A 15,182-nucleotide genomic window follows, 5' to 3' on the forward strand; every position below is an offset into this window, starting at 1 on the left:
TCTCACCACTATTATTCAACATAGTTTTGGAAGTCCTAGCCACGGCAATCAGAGAAGAAAAAGAAGTAAAAGGAATCCAAATTGGAAAAGAAGAAGTAAAACTGTCACTGTTTGTAGATGACATGATACTATACATAGAGAATCCTAAAGATGCCACCAGAAAACTACTAGAGCTAATCAAGGAATTTGGTAAAGTTGCAGGATACAAAATTAATGCACAGAAATCTCTTGCATTCCTATAAATTAATGACGAAAAATCTGAAAGTGAAATTAAGGAAACACCCCCATTTACCATTGCAACAAAAAGAATAAAATACCTAGGAATAAACCTACCTAGGGAGACAAAAGACCTGTATGCAGAAAACTATAAGACACTGATGGAAGAAATTAAAGATGATACCAACAAATGGAGAGATATACCATGTTCTTGGATTGGAAGAATCAATATTGTGAAAATGACTATACCACCCAAAGCAATCTACAGATTCAATGCAATCTCTATCAAATTACCAATGGCATTTCTTAAGGAAGTAGAACAAAAAAAATCTTAAAATTTGTGTGGAACACAAAAGATCCCGAATAGCCAAAGCAGTCTTGAGGGAAAATAACGGAGCTGGAGGAATCAGACTCCCTGTCTTCAGAGTATAGTACAAAGCTACAGTAATCAAGACAATATGGTACTGGCACAAAAACATAAATATAGATCAATGGAACAAGGTAGAAAGCGCAGAGTTAAGCCCACGCACCTATGGTCAACTAATCTATGACAAAGGAGGCAAGGATATACAATGGAGAAAAGGCAGTCTCTTCAATAAGTGGTGCTGGGAAAACTGGACAGCTACATGTAAAAGAATGAAATTAGAACACTCCCTAACACCATACACAAAAATAAACAAAATGGATTAGAGACGTAAATGTAAGACTGGACACTATAAATCTCTTAGAGGAAAACATAGGAAAAACACTCTTTGACATAAATCACAGCAAGATCTTTTTTGATCCACCTCCTAGAGTAATGGAAATAAAAACAAAAATAAACAAATGGGACCTAATGAAACCTCAAAGCTTTTGCACAGCAAAGGAAACCATAAACAAGACGAAACGACAACCCTCAGAATGGGAGAAAATATTTGCCAACGAATCAACGGACAAAGGATTAATCTCCAAAATATATAAACAGCTCATGCAGCTCAATATTAAAAAAACAAACAACCCAGTCCAAAAATGGGCAGAAGACCTAAATAGACATTTCTCCAAAGAAGACATACAGATGGCCAAGAAGCATATGAAACGCTGCTCAACATCACTAATTATTAGAGAAATGCAAATCAAAACTACAATGAGGTATCACCTCACACCAGTTAGAATGGGCGTCATCAGAAAATCTACAAACAACAAATGCTGGAGAGGGTGTGGAGAAAAGGGAACCCTCTTGCACTGTTGGTGGGAATGTAAACTGATACAGCCACTGTGGAGAACAGTATGGAGGTTCCTTAAAAAACTAAAAATAGAATTACCATATGACCCAGCAATCCCACTACTGGGCATATACCCAGAGAAAACCATAATTCCGAAAAACACATGCACCCCGATGTTCATTGCAGCAATATGTACAATGGCCAGGTCATGGAAGCAACCTAAATGCCCATCGACAGATGAATAGATAAAGAAGATGTTGCACATATATACAATGGAATATTACTCAGCCATAAAACCGAACAAAAGTGGGTCATTTGTAGATACGTGGACGGATCTAGAGACTGTCATACAGAGTGAAATAAGTCAGAAAAAGAAAAACAAATATCGTATATTAACACATATATGTGGAACCTAGAAAAATGGTACAGATATACCAGTTTGCAGGGCAGAAATTGAAACACAGATGTAGATAACAAACGTATGGACACCAAGGGGGACAAGTGGCAGAGGGTGAGGGTGGTGGTGTGATAAATTGGGAGATTGGGATTGACATGTATACACTGATGTGTATAAAATGGATGACTAATAAGAGCCTGCTCTATAATAAGTAAATAAAATAAAATTTAAAAAATATATGTCAGGCTGCTCAAGTGACCATCAGTCTGTCTGACCCTTCCCTCCCCTCCCCTGGCCACCCCCATCTATTCATCAGATGTTCTCAGCCTTAATTGAAATTGAGAACACAGTGATGACCAAAATGTGCCATGGTTCATACAGCACACAGTACTTCATAATCTCATAGGGAATGTGACACGAAATGATGAGATAGGTCGTTTACACCCTGCCGACTTTCTGAAAGTGTGTTACATAGCCTAAATTTTAAAAATGCAATGAGAATTAACACAAGGTAATAGCCAGGCTTGGGCGTTTTTAAATGTATATAGGAGAAGGTAAAGAAGTAGAAATTAAATCACCAAAAAAAAAAAAAAAAAAGAAAAAGAATAGCTGTTTTATTTAATCTGTCAACAAATATTCACTGCATATTTCTGGGTCTGGGGAAACAAGCAAAGTGTCACAGAGCTGAGTTCATTTTCATTCCTTGCCTTCTTCTCCTCTTTTCCCTATTTCTGTTGCCCTTTTTCTACTTTTGGAGACTCACTCTCATTTGTGGAGCTATATCCAATCAGATCAATTAATTTTTAAATTCTTAGTCTTTTTCTACATATGTACATACCATCACTCCTGTCCTTACAATATAGATCAGACAGTTTCTCCCTTAAACATGGGCCATTGAACTTGCTTCCCTATTGGTTTCTGTGATGTTGGATCAGAGATAGTTTTCTTTTGGGGATTCACTTTCCAAAGAGGCAATGGTATGAGTTTGGTTGTTGATAGGCCAGGGCTGCTCCAAGGGCTGGGATTAGAGCATGGGAGAGCACTAAAACAGGGTGAGTGATCTGGAAAGACCCTGGAAGCAGGCAAGAAGAGGAAGTCAGGACACATAGGCTGAATAGCAGGCAGGGTATCATGGTCACAAGCAACAGGCTGAGGACAGAGAAGCAGGTTGGTATCATGGGGTCCTTCCAGCAGGTAGTAGGTTCTTCCTGATGTTGGACTCCAGGTTCTATGAGGACTGATGACACCAAACCCTGGCATTGTATATCATTCCCAAATGAGACTGAGCTCCAACTCTATGCCTCAGCTAGTCTGATGCACTTACCTCTCTCCATATTTACTTTGTTCTTCTCCTTCCTCATGTATTTGTTATAATTTCTTTTTGTAATTCTATCCAGAATTCAAAATCCAACTTAATGCTAGCTTTATTTTAGCTTTTCCTGACTACCTTAACTAGAAATATTTTTCTCTTTCAAATTCACATTCCGAAGAGGCAAAGCTCAAATTTTAATCTGAGCTATTTTTGTTGAATCCTTATTTGAACCTTGTATAAAGGGTATCCCCAATATTAAGATGTGAAGAATGATTCTAGAGAGTGATAATACTGTCTTCCTTTTTAAGTTGTCATGACCTATCTATTAGGATTCTGAAATAACATAAAAGTATAGGAAAGACTAGAGATGTCTTGGCTGGATGACTTTTAGGAGATTTTGTTGGCCACATGATGCTCAATCTATTATGGGACTCAGATAACATCCTGGTATAATTTGACTGAAGAGAAGGAAACATTCACAATAAGTTTATAAATGAATACATTATGGTATTTCCCTAGTATCCTCCCAGTCCTGACTCACTGCATCTATACATACAACCAAACGATGCAGCAGGAAGTATCCTGAGATTGGATCACCTAGGGAGAGAGTGGACAGAGAAGAGAGGAAGGTCCATGACTAAATACTACAGTGTCCTCTCATCTAGGGAGCATTCAGTTGCCACAGAAACTTCCCATATATTGACTAAAATAAGGGCAGAAAATAGAGGTTCATGGTGATTTTGATAGATGCCCTTTCTATGAAGTGGTGGGCGAAAACTTGATCATAGTAGTTAGATGAGAGATGTAGAAAGCTTTTCTGTGAAGGGAGGGGAGAAATGGGCAGAGCTTGGAGGGGGATGTGGGTCAAGGGATTATTTGTTGAGCTGGGAAATAATATGGCAAACTTATCTACTGATGGAAATAATTCCAGAAAGAGTAATAAAATACTTTTTTTTGAAGGCGGGAGAGGGATTAAAATCATTGAGTAGGAGGGGGGAATGGAATCCATACAGACATAGAGGGGTTGACTTTACACAGGATGGGGGCATCTTAGACAGGGTTAAGGCTACCGTGCTTATTATAATAGGAGGAAAACCAGATGAGTACTGGTGCAAACCTACTAATGATTTGGTTGGGGAAGATAGGTTGCTCTTATCTGATTGCATTTATTTTGTCTCTCTGAAGAGTGAGAAGTTTATTGCAGAAGAGAGGAGAAGTTGTGCAATGATTAACTCAGATAGTAGGAAGGCAGATTTACTTGGTAAGTGTGACAGAATTGCTGGTTAATTCTGAGGGCACATTTGAGAATTGTGGACATAACATTTAAAGGGAGATATGGCATATGTCATGGGTGATTTTCTCCTAAAATATTTAGCTGTGTAGACATAGTCATATTATATGTAGAGAGTTGGAATTTTCCAAGGTTTGTTTGCCAGATACATATGATGCCAGGAAGGGGGACAAAGGAGCTAAGAGTATTTTCAAGGAAGTTATTAGAGTTCCTAGAGCATGGAATCTAAGCTGGGTTGGAGGAAATTGAGAACATGGGAGGGTGTGAACACTGAGAGAACTCAGTTGACTGGAAGTCCCTGCAAGGAGGAAGAATGATTGGAATTGAGCACATGAATACGTCGTCTGGAAGGACAGGAGAGAATAGTTAGAGAAAGTGGGCACTCAACATTTTGGATGTGGTGTGACAGCAAGGTCTGGAGTGAGTGGATACGATGTGGAAGAGATATTTGGAGGAAAGGAAGTTCAGCAACTGAGAGGCTAGGATATAGGAAACCAGGCCTACATGGACACTGAGATCAGCAAGAATGTAGAAAGAGTATTGTTAGAGAGAAATACATCTCTCCAGATGTCAGTCTTTCTCAAATGAAGGAAAGTGACTTCACGGTCAATAGATGACATCAGCAAGTGGCTGGTGACACAGCAGTGTGTTGTGGGCTTCAGAGGAGCAGACGAGAGGAGGAAGACAGGCAATGTCTTGGCAGTGGTAGGTAGGTAGGGGTCAAAAATCTTCAACTCAGGGGTTCAGGGGCTGTGGGAGAAAAAATAGCCGCCATTTGAGAAGGCCTCAGGGGAAGCAGTCTCTTTGAGACATAGTCAAGTTGCAATCGGAGCTGAGGATAAAGAATTTGTTCGTAAGTGACCATGAATGTCATAGGGTACAGTTGAGGGTTTATGTGTTTGGGAATAGACAGGAAATGAGGACATATAAGAAGAGAGGTGAGGTTGGTTAACCTGGAAGGTGATTTGAATAGAAAGCATTGTGACTCTGGACAGTGGTCATCCTGTAGGTCAGGTGGCGTGGTGGCTTGGGAGATGGTGAGAGCCCCCTCCATGGGACAAATTTCCTAGTAGTCCCTATGGTGGTGGTGGCCCTGAGGAAGCTATCATAAGTGAGTGAGGACATCTGTGTGGTCTGTTCTATGCCTTTCAAAGCCGTTCTGCCTCGGCGAGATAATGTAGGTCTTTGTCAGAGAATGGAGTAAGGGAAACACTGAATTTTTTCTGCTCCTGAGTATACTATGTACATGTACACTAATATATACCTCTTACGTTCCTTGGCTTCACCTGCCATCAGAAGAATGGCACCTTATGTGCAGGAAAACTATAGAAACCAATGTGCTTAGCCCCCAGAGACTTGGATAACAAGAAGTACTGTCTTTTTTTTGCATCCTTTCCCCCAGATTCTCTTTTTATAGGTCCTTGGGAAATAGAACTTCTCAGAATTAAGAGTCTCTCTGTTTTGTGGTCTGCTGTCATTACTTGGTGGTTCATGGTGGGTAACCTTGCTGCTACCTGTGCCACTGCTGACCTCCTCCAGGTCCACTGATCCCTGGTGTTCTCTCCCTGCCAATCAATTAGCCCCCTCTGTTTCTGTCCTCATAGAACCATAGGCTCCCAAAGGACCTTAAAGGTTTATAGACTGTAGCAGGAGCCATAGGTTCCCCTAATATTCAGGCCTACTCTACAGTCCGACCCACGCTGCTGGACTTGTTCTTTCTGGTGATATTCTTTGAGGAGCCCATTACCCTCTATTGGCCTGAAACCCAACTGGGAACTGTGTTCTCCCTCTCTTTCATGAGCTCATAGATTCTGTGCTAATCAATGAATGTGGCTAGGTATCTCTTTTAGTGTCCCTCAATAATCAATCATCTGTTAAGAAACTTCTGAAGAGTAGTAACAGTTGGGAGACTTGTTAGTCTAAATTATTAGTTCTCAGATTTTGACCTGCATCAGAATTATCTGGGGCTGTTAAATCACAGATTGCTGGACCCATCGCCAGGCCTCTTTTTCTGTAGGCCTAGATGGAGCCAGAGAATTTGATAAGTTCTCAAGTGACATAATGCTGCAGGTCATGGAACCACACTTTGCGAACCACTGGACTGGAGCATACTGAAGACTTTGAAATTGCATTGCCTAAGGCAAAATGCCAGTCCAATAAAATTTTAACTATGATTCAGTCAAAATATTCACATATTATAGAAATTAAAGTTGAATTAATATTCTTAATTGTAATCTTCTTGAAGATAGTCACCGTTTCTTTTTTCACCATTTCTTTTTGTATCCTCTGCAGTAGAACTCAGAATTAAAAGAGCAAAGTAAAACTCAAGATGAAAGGATATAGTTGATGTCCTTGCCTATCTGGAAATATGTCTGAAAATGGCTACATCCAAGCAAAAGTGGTTCAGATAGTGAATGGCTTCAGAGCCTAAGAGTTGTAGGAGGGCCAGCCTATCTTAAAGGGAGCTGACATTCATCTAACCATCAGTCAATCCCAACTCTGGGTGTTCTGATCAATCCTATATCTTTCCTTTTCACAGATAATGAGATCAATTATGTTGAAATGAGTGTTTTGCCCAGTGGATAATTTGAGTGAGAACAATAAAAGCACTTACTACTCCAATAGACTGAAGCAAAAAAACCCTTTTTTGTTTTTTGTTTTCTCTCTCTTTTCAGCAAAAGATGGCCATTCTGGAAGGGAGAAGAGAGCTAAGAAAATAACTCATCTGAAATCAGAGCCCATAATCACACATCCCAGAGAGACAGGAGTCTTAGGGCTGGAGGAGTAATCGACAATCAGGTAGGATAGCTCTTCTCACCTGGAGAAAAGGAAAAATTATCATATTACTGTCATAATTCCTAGGCTTCTCATACCTTAAAGATTTCATTGTTAGTTATTTAGGTGGCTAGTTTTAGAGTCAAATTTATCTCTATATAACAGCTTTTGTTGTTTAAGAATATGCAACCTATCTCTGATTCCTTTGCTCATCACTGACCATCAGCCTAGTAGAGGTTAAGTCCCACAAAACTGAGTAAAAACTTTGTAATTTCTGTCGTTATGTTAGGATTTGTACATTGTTCTGTGAGAATGGGATGAAGTGGAGTGGGAGAGTGGGACTCTGAAGTGAGCTGTAGACCCATGAGGATGCTCAAGAACTAGGGGAAACAAGAGAGAGGGGAGAATGGAAGGGAGAGAGATGTGTAGGTAGGGAAGGTCCAGGGTTTTGAAATACAGGACTTTGAACTTGGATCTAGTAAATTCTACAATACACAGTAATTTTACAGTAAATCTAGTAATTCTACAATACACAGAAAACCAATGGCTTATGTTAGGACGAATGAATAGCAACATAGAATTGGACAGTGAGTCACTGACTCAGAAGGGAGAGTCCAAACCTCGGTGGAATCTGTTTTTGCAGTGCTTGATTCTGTCACAAGAATTAAATGAGGGGTTGCTCTTTCCACTCCACTCCCAATATCATCTTCTCGAGTGCAAAGGCAGTATATGGCATATTGATTTCAGTGGATATTCTCTTTCCTTTTAGGACCTCATGCTCTCTATTTCAGATTTCCAAGGGCACTTGTTTCATGGTTTTGAGTTTCTGTTATCAAAACCCTAAGTTCAAAGGACAGAATCCATGTCATCACATACTATTCACCAGCACAATCCATTTATTTGCAGTGCTTAAAAAAGTTCCCCTGAGAACTTGGCATAGTTTGAGTTTCTGTAAGTGATTGCCTGGCATATCTGATATGCTGGCAGAGCTTTTCATCTTAGCTAATATCTTCCAGAGATTACTTTACAGTTCATTTACTTGGGCAAGGGCTAAAATGTCCTGAGTGTGTTGAGGGTAAATGTGAATATTGAAGTAGAAGGCTAAAAATGTGAGCTTTTATTCTTGATGTTCTTGTCCTCTGTTATAATTCCTTAGGCTATATATTTAGGAATAAGAAGCAAAGTGACTTAGATGGTCCCATGGTTATCATATCCACCCCTCAGCAGTCTTGGAAGGCACAGACAGTAATTCTACAGCGGCATTTGTGCTATAAGTTTTCCTTTACCCCCCTCACTTTTAGGTGACTATTGCTAGGGGGGTTCACTTATAAATCTGTGAAGAGCTGTTTTAGCTAAGTTATAGAAAAGATATTTTCATCCAAGATATGCTATTTGTAAGAGAGCTAATCACTCTTTATCAAACTTTATGCAAATAAAGCCCAATTAGATTTATTAAGGTGATGAAAGAGATTAGGGACTTTTTAATGGGTAGCAATGCTGTGCATTATCTAAATGCAAGGCAGATGTAATGATGCATTAGAAATGCCGAGAAAATTTAATCAGTGTAGAAAAAATATAATGAAATGGTTGTTTAAACACTGTAAAGCTAATGTTAGAGTAATTACTTCCCATTGAGCAAGGCGTGGAGCACGTTACCCAGGCTCTGTTTGATTAGTCATCCTGCCTGCAACATCTGGCCCTTTGATCCATTTTGATTTTAATATAATTACTAAACTTCTGAATTTAAGTTTTGGAATGAATGAATACATAAAACAACTTCTGTAGGAGACAAAGTGTTTGCTAGTTTGTGACAGATTAAAACTGTGTCCCTCATGCTCACTTCTCCCTCCCCGCCGTGTCCACCTTCCCTTTTCCATTCATGAAAGAGAACTCTGAAATCCAGAATGGTGGACTTCCCTGCCTTTAAGATTAGGTAGCAAATACTTTAAAATATTTTGGTTCTGTGGGTGGTCTTTCTCTTGATATACAGGTGGAAATAGTGATATTTAGAACAATTATTTTTTACCTACTGATAGGAAAGGAGCAGAAAGAATAGGTTATAAGAACTAATATCTCTGCTTTCTCTGTGGCAGTTTACATTTCTTGTTGAAAATTTAGAAAATACAGATAATAAAAATCAGAAAATAAATATCACCCATAATCCTATTTCCTAGATGTAAATGTTATTGATATTTTGGGAGAATTTCTTACTAAAATATGACAGTTAATCTACTCTATTCCTCTAATCTAATAATCATATAACTCAGAAATTAGCATTGTGGTTAAGACTACAGGAGCAGGAGTCTGATTACCTGGGTCCAAATCCTGATTTCACCTTGGGCAAGTTATTTGTTTTCTTGATGCCTCATTTTCTCCACTATAAGTTAAAGATAGTAATAGTGACTACTTCATACGATTGTTGTGAAATTTAAATGAGATAATACATGCTTATAACAATGCCAAACACATAATGAGTATTTATGTCAGCTATTACTACTACCATTACCTTGGTTGTTCTCTAATTATAAGAATTGTATTTTGCATATATTTTTATAATATACCTTTTTTTCTACTTAGCAACATAATATATCTATGTTTTATGACAAATATTTTTTATAATATTTTTCTTAATAGATACATTGTATTCTGTTATAAGGACCATAGTTTATTTAACTAATGGTTTATTTATTTAACTAATAGTTTGTTTATTTAACTAATTGCTGATTGATGGGTTTTCAGGCTCTCTGAAATTTTTAAATTTTATAAACAATATTTCCTTAGAACTCTTTCTTAGGAATGAAATTGCTGGGTAAAAATGCATTAACATTTAAAAACTTTTGACATGTATTGTGAAATTGCTCTCTATAAAAGTGGTAACATGTCTCTTTCTCCCCTTCTTCCCTAAAACTGAGTATTATTAGCCCACAGGGAAAACAATTTAACAATTTAGTGGGCAAAAAGTGGTATGTCATGGTTTCTTTAATTTGAATTAATATTTTTCCTGTATCCTGGGATTTTCCATTCTGTCAATTTCCTATTCATATCCTCTACTCATATATTTTTGAAGCATTAGTCTTGTACTTTTAACTCTTGGTATTTTTTAGAGCTTAAGGAGATTAACTTTTTGCAAATATTTCCCCCAGTTTATACTTTGCTTTTAATCTTGTTATATGGTTTTTGTTTTGGTTATGTAGAACTTTTAAAAGTTTTATGTAGTCAAATTACTCATTATTTTTGTTTATGATTTCTAGTTTTGACATGAAATTTAGAGCATTTAGAAAGTCTTATGTGTGTTTTTAGGTAACTGTTTTAGGGTTTTATTTTGACATTGTTATCTTTTAAGTCAATTTGAACTTTTTTTTGAGGTAGGGATCCAAATCAATCAATCAATCAATTTTTTTATTGTATTTTCTTATATTTATTCTATGTTTGACAACGTCATTAAATCTCTATCCATATGAATAATTTTTTTCAGGTGATACTATTGGGATTTCAGGTTAAAAATTTGAGAATAGTTTTACATACGTTATTCAGACACATGATTGATTATATCACAAATGTATATAGCATCTGCTGCCCAACTGTGAGAGTCATGTTCTTGAAAATTATATGGCAGAAGAATCTGTGGTTGAGGAAAAGATGTTATGAAAAAAAATTGAAATGGGGGCCAGGTTCCAAGTAAATCTGTGAAGGCTCTTTGGAATGGTTTTTCCATTCACCAAATTAAGACAAGTAAGTTCCTACTCAAAATAATGACAAGGCCAGTGACATTTTATACCCACTTAATATTAAGGGACACAGTGCAAATCATTGCCATTCACATCTCTTCAACTTTGGTAGGTCCAACCTTTTCACTGAGATTCATGTATGTTTGTTTTACTCTCTTTACACAAGATGGATTCAAAGAGGAAAGGAATATTTCTCTCTCCAGGGATGGATTCAGGTTCTGTGGCTCCTGAAGATTATACAGTTTGGGAGACCCTTTTTAAGAAAAAGAATACAAGGTTAAAAATACACTGTTAGGTACTAATTAGATATGAGTGCTGATTTAGAATGAGAGAAATCAAAACATACAACACATTAAAGGAAAGCTGGCCAGTACTACAAACTTCACAAAATTCAGAAAATGACATAATATTTTTATTAATAAAATGCATGATGCATTTTGGCTGCATACTTTTCCTTACATTTTACATAACAATTTTATAACCTAGCTTTCTTTAGAAAGAATAAGATACATCAATCCTTCCTCTAGCATGCTTTGTTTAAGGTGAGGTTTGAGGGGCAAAGGGGACACACAGTTGGGAGAGCTGGAGGTGGTGTGACAGTACGGATGTGGCCTACAGCACCTGGCACTGGAAGTATGTAGATGGTAGAAAAGAGATGGGTGAAATTGACTGTGAACCACATAAATATATCCCTGATACCAAACTAAACATTATCTCTCCTCAACTTTCCCATATCCAGATCCCCAAAATGTTGGCAGCCAACTCCAGTGCCACCCCAAATAAGAAGAAGAGTGATGGAAGGGAAATCTAAATGGAAAGAACACCAGTCTTGATCAATTTTTAAAAATATCTTACTTTTGCAAATTTTACAAGAACACGTGATCTTGTGAATTCATTGCCAAGGCTCTTCCCAGGGCCTTAGAAGGGTCCCATGCAAGTGAGGAGGAATGAAGCTTAAGCTTCATTAGTTTCATAGTAAATTTGCCTTTGTGTATCAGATATTCCATTCAAATATTTAATGTCTTTGTCATTTAATGTCTAAGTCTTGCTATGACTGCCATCATAGTTTTTGAGATGCAAAATTACTTAGATAATTGACATAGAAAATACATTATCACCTCAGATGAGTAGGTATTCCCTAGTATGCAGGGTTCCTGAGCTTAAACTCTTCCTGAAAATCTTTCTGTAAGAACAGTAGAAGAATTTGTCAGAGCACTAGGAATTATCTCTTTACACTCCTGCACCTGTACCTTAATGCCTTCCCCCCTTACACATGGTCAAGTTTGACCCTTACACATGGTCAAATTTCACTTTTTATTTTTAATATTGTCCTCATTGTGCCTTGCATCTTTTTTTTTTAACATCTGTATTGGAGTATAATTGCTTTACAATGTTGTGTTAGTTTCTGCTTTATAACAAAGTGAATCAGTTATACATATACATATATCCCCATATCCCCTCCCTCTTGTGTCTCCCTCCCTCTCACCCTCCCTGTCCCACCACTCTAGGGGGACACAAAGCACCGAGCTGATCTCCCTGTGCTATGCCGCTGCTTCCCAATAGCTATCTATTTTACATTTGGTAGTGTATATATGTCCATGTCACTCTCTCACTTCGTCCCAGCTTACCCTTTCCCCTCCCCGTGTCATCAAGTCCATTCTCTACGTCTACGTCTTTATTCCTTTCCTGCTCCTAGGTTCTTCATAACCTATTTCTTTTTTTTTAGATTCCACATATATGTGTTAGCATATGGTATATGTTTTTCTCTTTCTGACTTACTTCACTCTGTATGACAGACTCTAGGTCCATCCACCTCACTACAAATAACTCAGTTTCGTTTCTTTTTATGGCTGAGTAATATATTCCATTGTATATATGTGCCACATCTTCTTTATCCATTCATCTGTTGATGGACACTTAGGTTGCTTCCATGTCCTGGCTATTGTAAATAGAGCTGCAATGAACATTGTGGTACATGACTCTTTTTGAATTATGGCTTTCTCAGGGTATATGACCAGTAGTGGGATTGCTGGGTCATTTGGTAGTTCTATTTTTAGTTTTTTAAGGAAACTCAATACTGTTCTCCATAATGGCTGTATCAATTTACATTCCAACCAACAGTGCAGGAGGGTTCCTTTTTCTCCACACCCTCTCCAGCATTTATTGTTTGTAGATTTTTTGATGATGGCCATTCTGACTGGTGTGAGGTGATACCTCATTGTAGTTTTGATTTGCATTTCTCTAATGATTAGTGATGTTGAGCACCCTTTCATGTGTTTGTTGGAAATCTGTATATCTTCTTTGGAGAAATGTCTATTTAGGTCTTCTGCCCATGTTTGGATTGAGTTGTTTGTTTTTTTGATATTGAGGTTCATGTAAATTTTGGAGATTAATCCTTTGTCAGTTGCTTCGTTTGCAAATATATTCTCCCATTCTTAGGGTTATCTTTTCATCTTGTTTATGGTTTCCTTTGCTGTGCAAAAGCTTTTAAGTTTCATTAGGTCCAAGTTGTTTATTTTTGGTTTTATTTCCATTTCTCTAGGAGGTAGGTAAAAAAGGATCTTGCTGTGATTTATGTCATAGAGTGTTCTGCCTATGTTTTCCTCTAAGAGTTTTATAGTGTCCGGTCTTACATTTAGGTCTCAAATCCATTTTGAGTTTATTTTTGTGTATGGTGTTCTAATTTCATTCTTTTACATGTAGTTGTCCAGTTTTCCCAGCACCACTTACTGAAGGGGCTGTCTTTTCACCATTGTATATTCTTGCCTCCTTTATCAAAAATAAGGTGACCATATGTGCGTGGGTTTATCTCTGGACTTTCTATCCTGTTCCATTGATCTATATTTCTGTTTTTGTGCCAGTACCATACTGTCTTGATTACTGTAGCTTTGTAGTATAGTCTGAAGTCTGGGAGCCTGATTCCTCCAACTCCATTTTTCTTTCCCAAGATTTGCCTTGCATCTTTTAAACAACAACTTTATTGAGCTGTATATTACCATTTAATATGCCCATATAGAGTGTGGAATTCAGTGGCTTTAGTATATTCAGTATACTAGTATATATTCAGTATTCAGTACATATTTAGTTGTGCATCCATCACCACAATTTTAGAACAGTTTTATTACTCCCAAAAGAAATTCTGCACCCCTTATCCATTATTTCTTGAGTCCCCATCCTTAAGCAACCACTAATCTACTTTCTGTGTCAATAGATTTGCCTACTATGGGCATTTCATATAAATTGAATCTCACAATATGTGGTCCTTGTGACTACTTTCTTTTACTTTGCATAGTGTTTTCAAGTTCATCTATTTTGTAGCATGTATGAGCACTTCATTTATTTTATTTCTGAAAAATATTCCATTGTATAGATACACCACATTTTATTTATCCAATTATTGCTTGATATATTTTTATTCTGTTTCTACCTCTTGACTATAATTAATAATATTTCTTTGAATATTTGTGTACACATTTTTGTGTAGATGTATATTTTAACTTCTGTTGAGTATACACCTAGGAGTGGAATTGCTGGGTCATAAGATAACTCTATGTTTAACATGTTGAGGAACTGCCAAACCGTTTTCCAAAGTGGCTGCACTATTTTCCATTCCTACCTGCAGTGTATGAAAATTTCAAATTCTCCACAGCCTTATCAATACTTGTTATCTAATATTTTATTCTAGCCATCCTAGTGAGTGTGAAGTGGTACCTTACTGTGGTTTCAATTTGCATTTTCCTAATGGATAATGCCAACTTTACTTTGTCACAATTTTCTCTGTCTGTCTCAAAGGTGCCAGCAGAAGAATCTCTACTCTTTTCTCCTTGCCTTTTGCTTTATCTTCTTTCTTTACACCCCTTAATATCTGTCAGTTCAGGGCCAAACTTGGAAATCACTCTAGATATTTCAGGAAGGATTTAATATAGGGATTTAGAAACTTGGAAGGACCATAGGAGCAGAAGTCAGGGAGCTACCTCTTATCTATTGATTTCAAGTGTTTAGACTGTAGCTGGAATCCAAAGATCAGGAAACTGCTCCAGCTGTGGTTTCTGTTGCTGCTGTAATTGCCTGTCTCCATCTGGAATCCTGAATCCTGAGGCTGGCTACAAAACCTCACGTCCCTTTGAACCTCTTGGTCAGTAGTAATAGCAGCAGGAAGATGGCCTCCTCCTTACTCCCCAAACTCCTGCAAATGTATCTCATTGGAATAACTTAATATGCATCTTGAACCTAATTTTTTCATGTTCAAGACCCATCTTTA

This window comes from Balaenoptera physalus, assembly GCF_965194825.1.
Source record: "Balaenoptera physalus genome assembly, chromosome: 3".
NCBI classification, from domain to species: domain Eukaryota; kingdom Metazoa; phylum Chordata; class Mammalia; order Artiodactyla; family Balaenopteridae; genus Balaenoptera; species Balaenoptera physalus.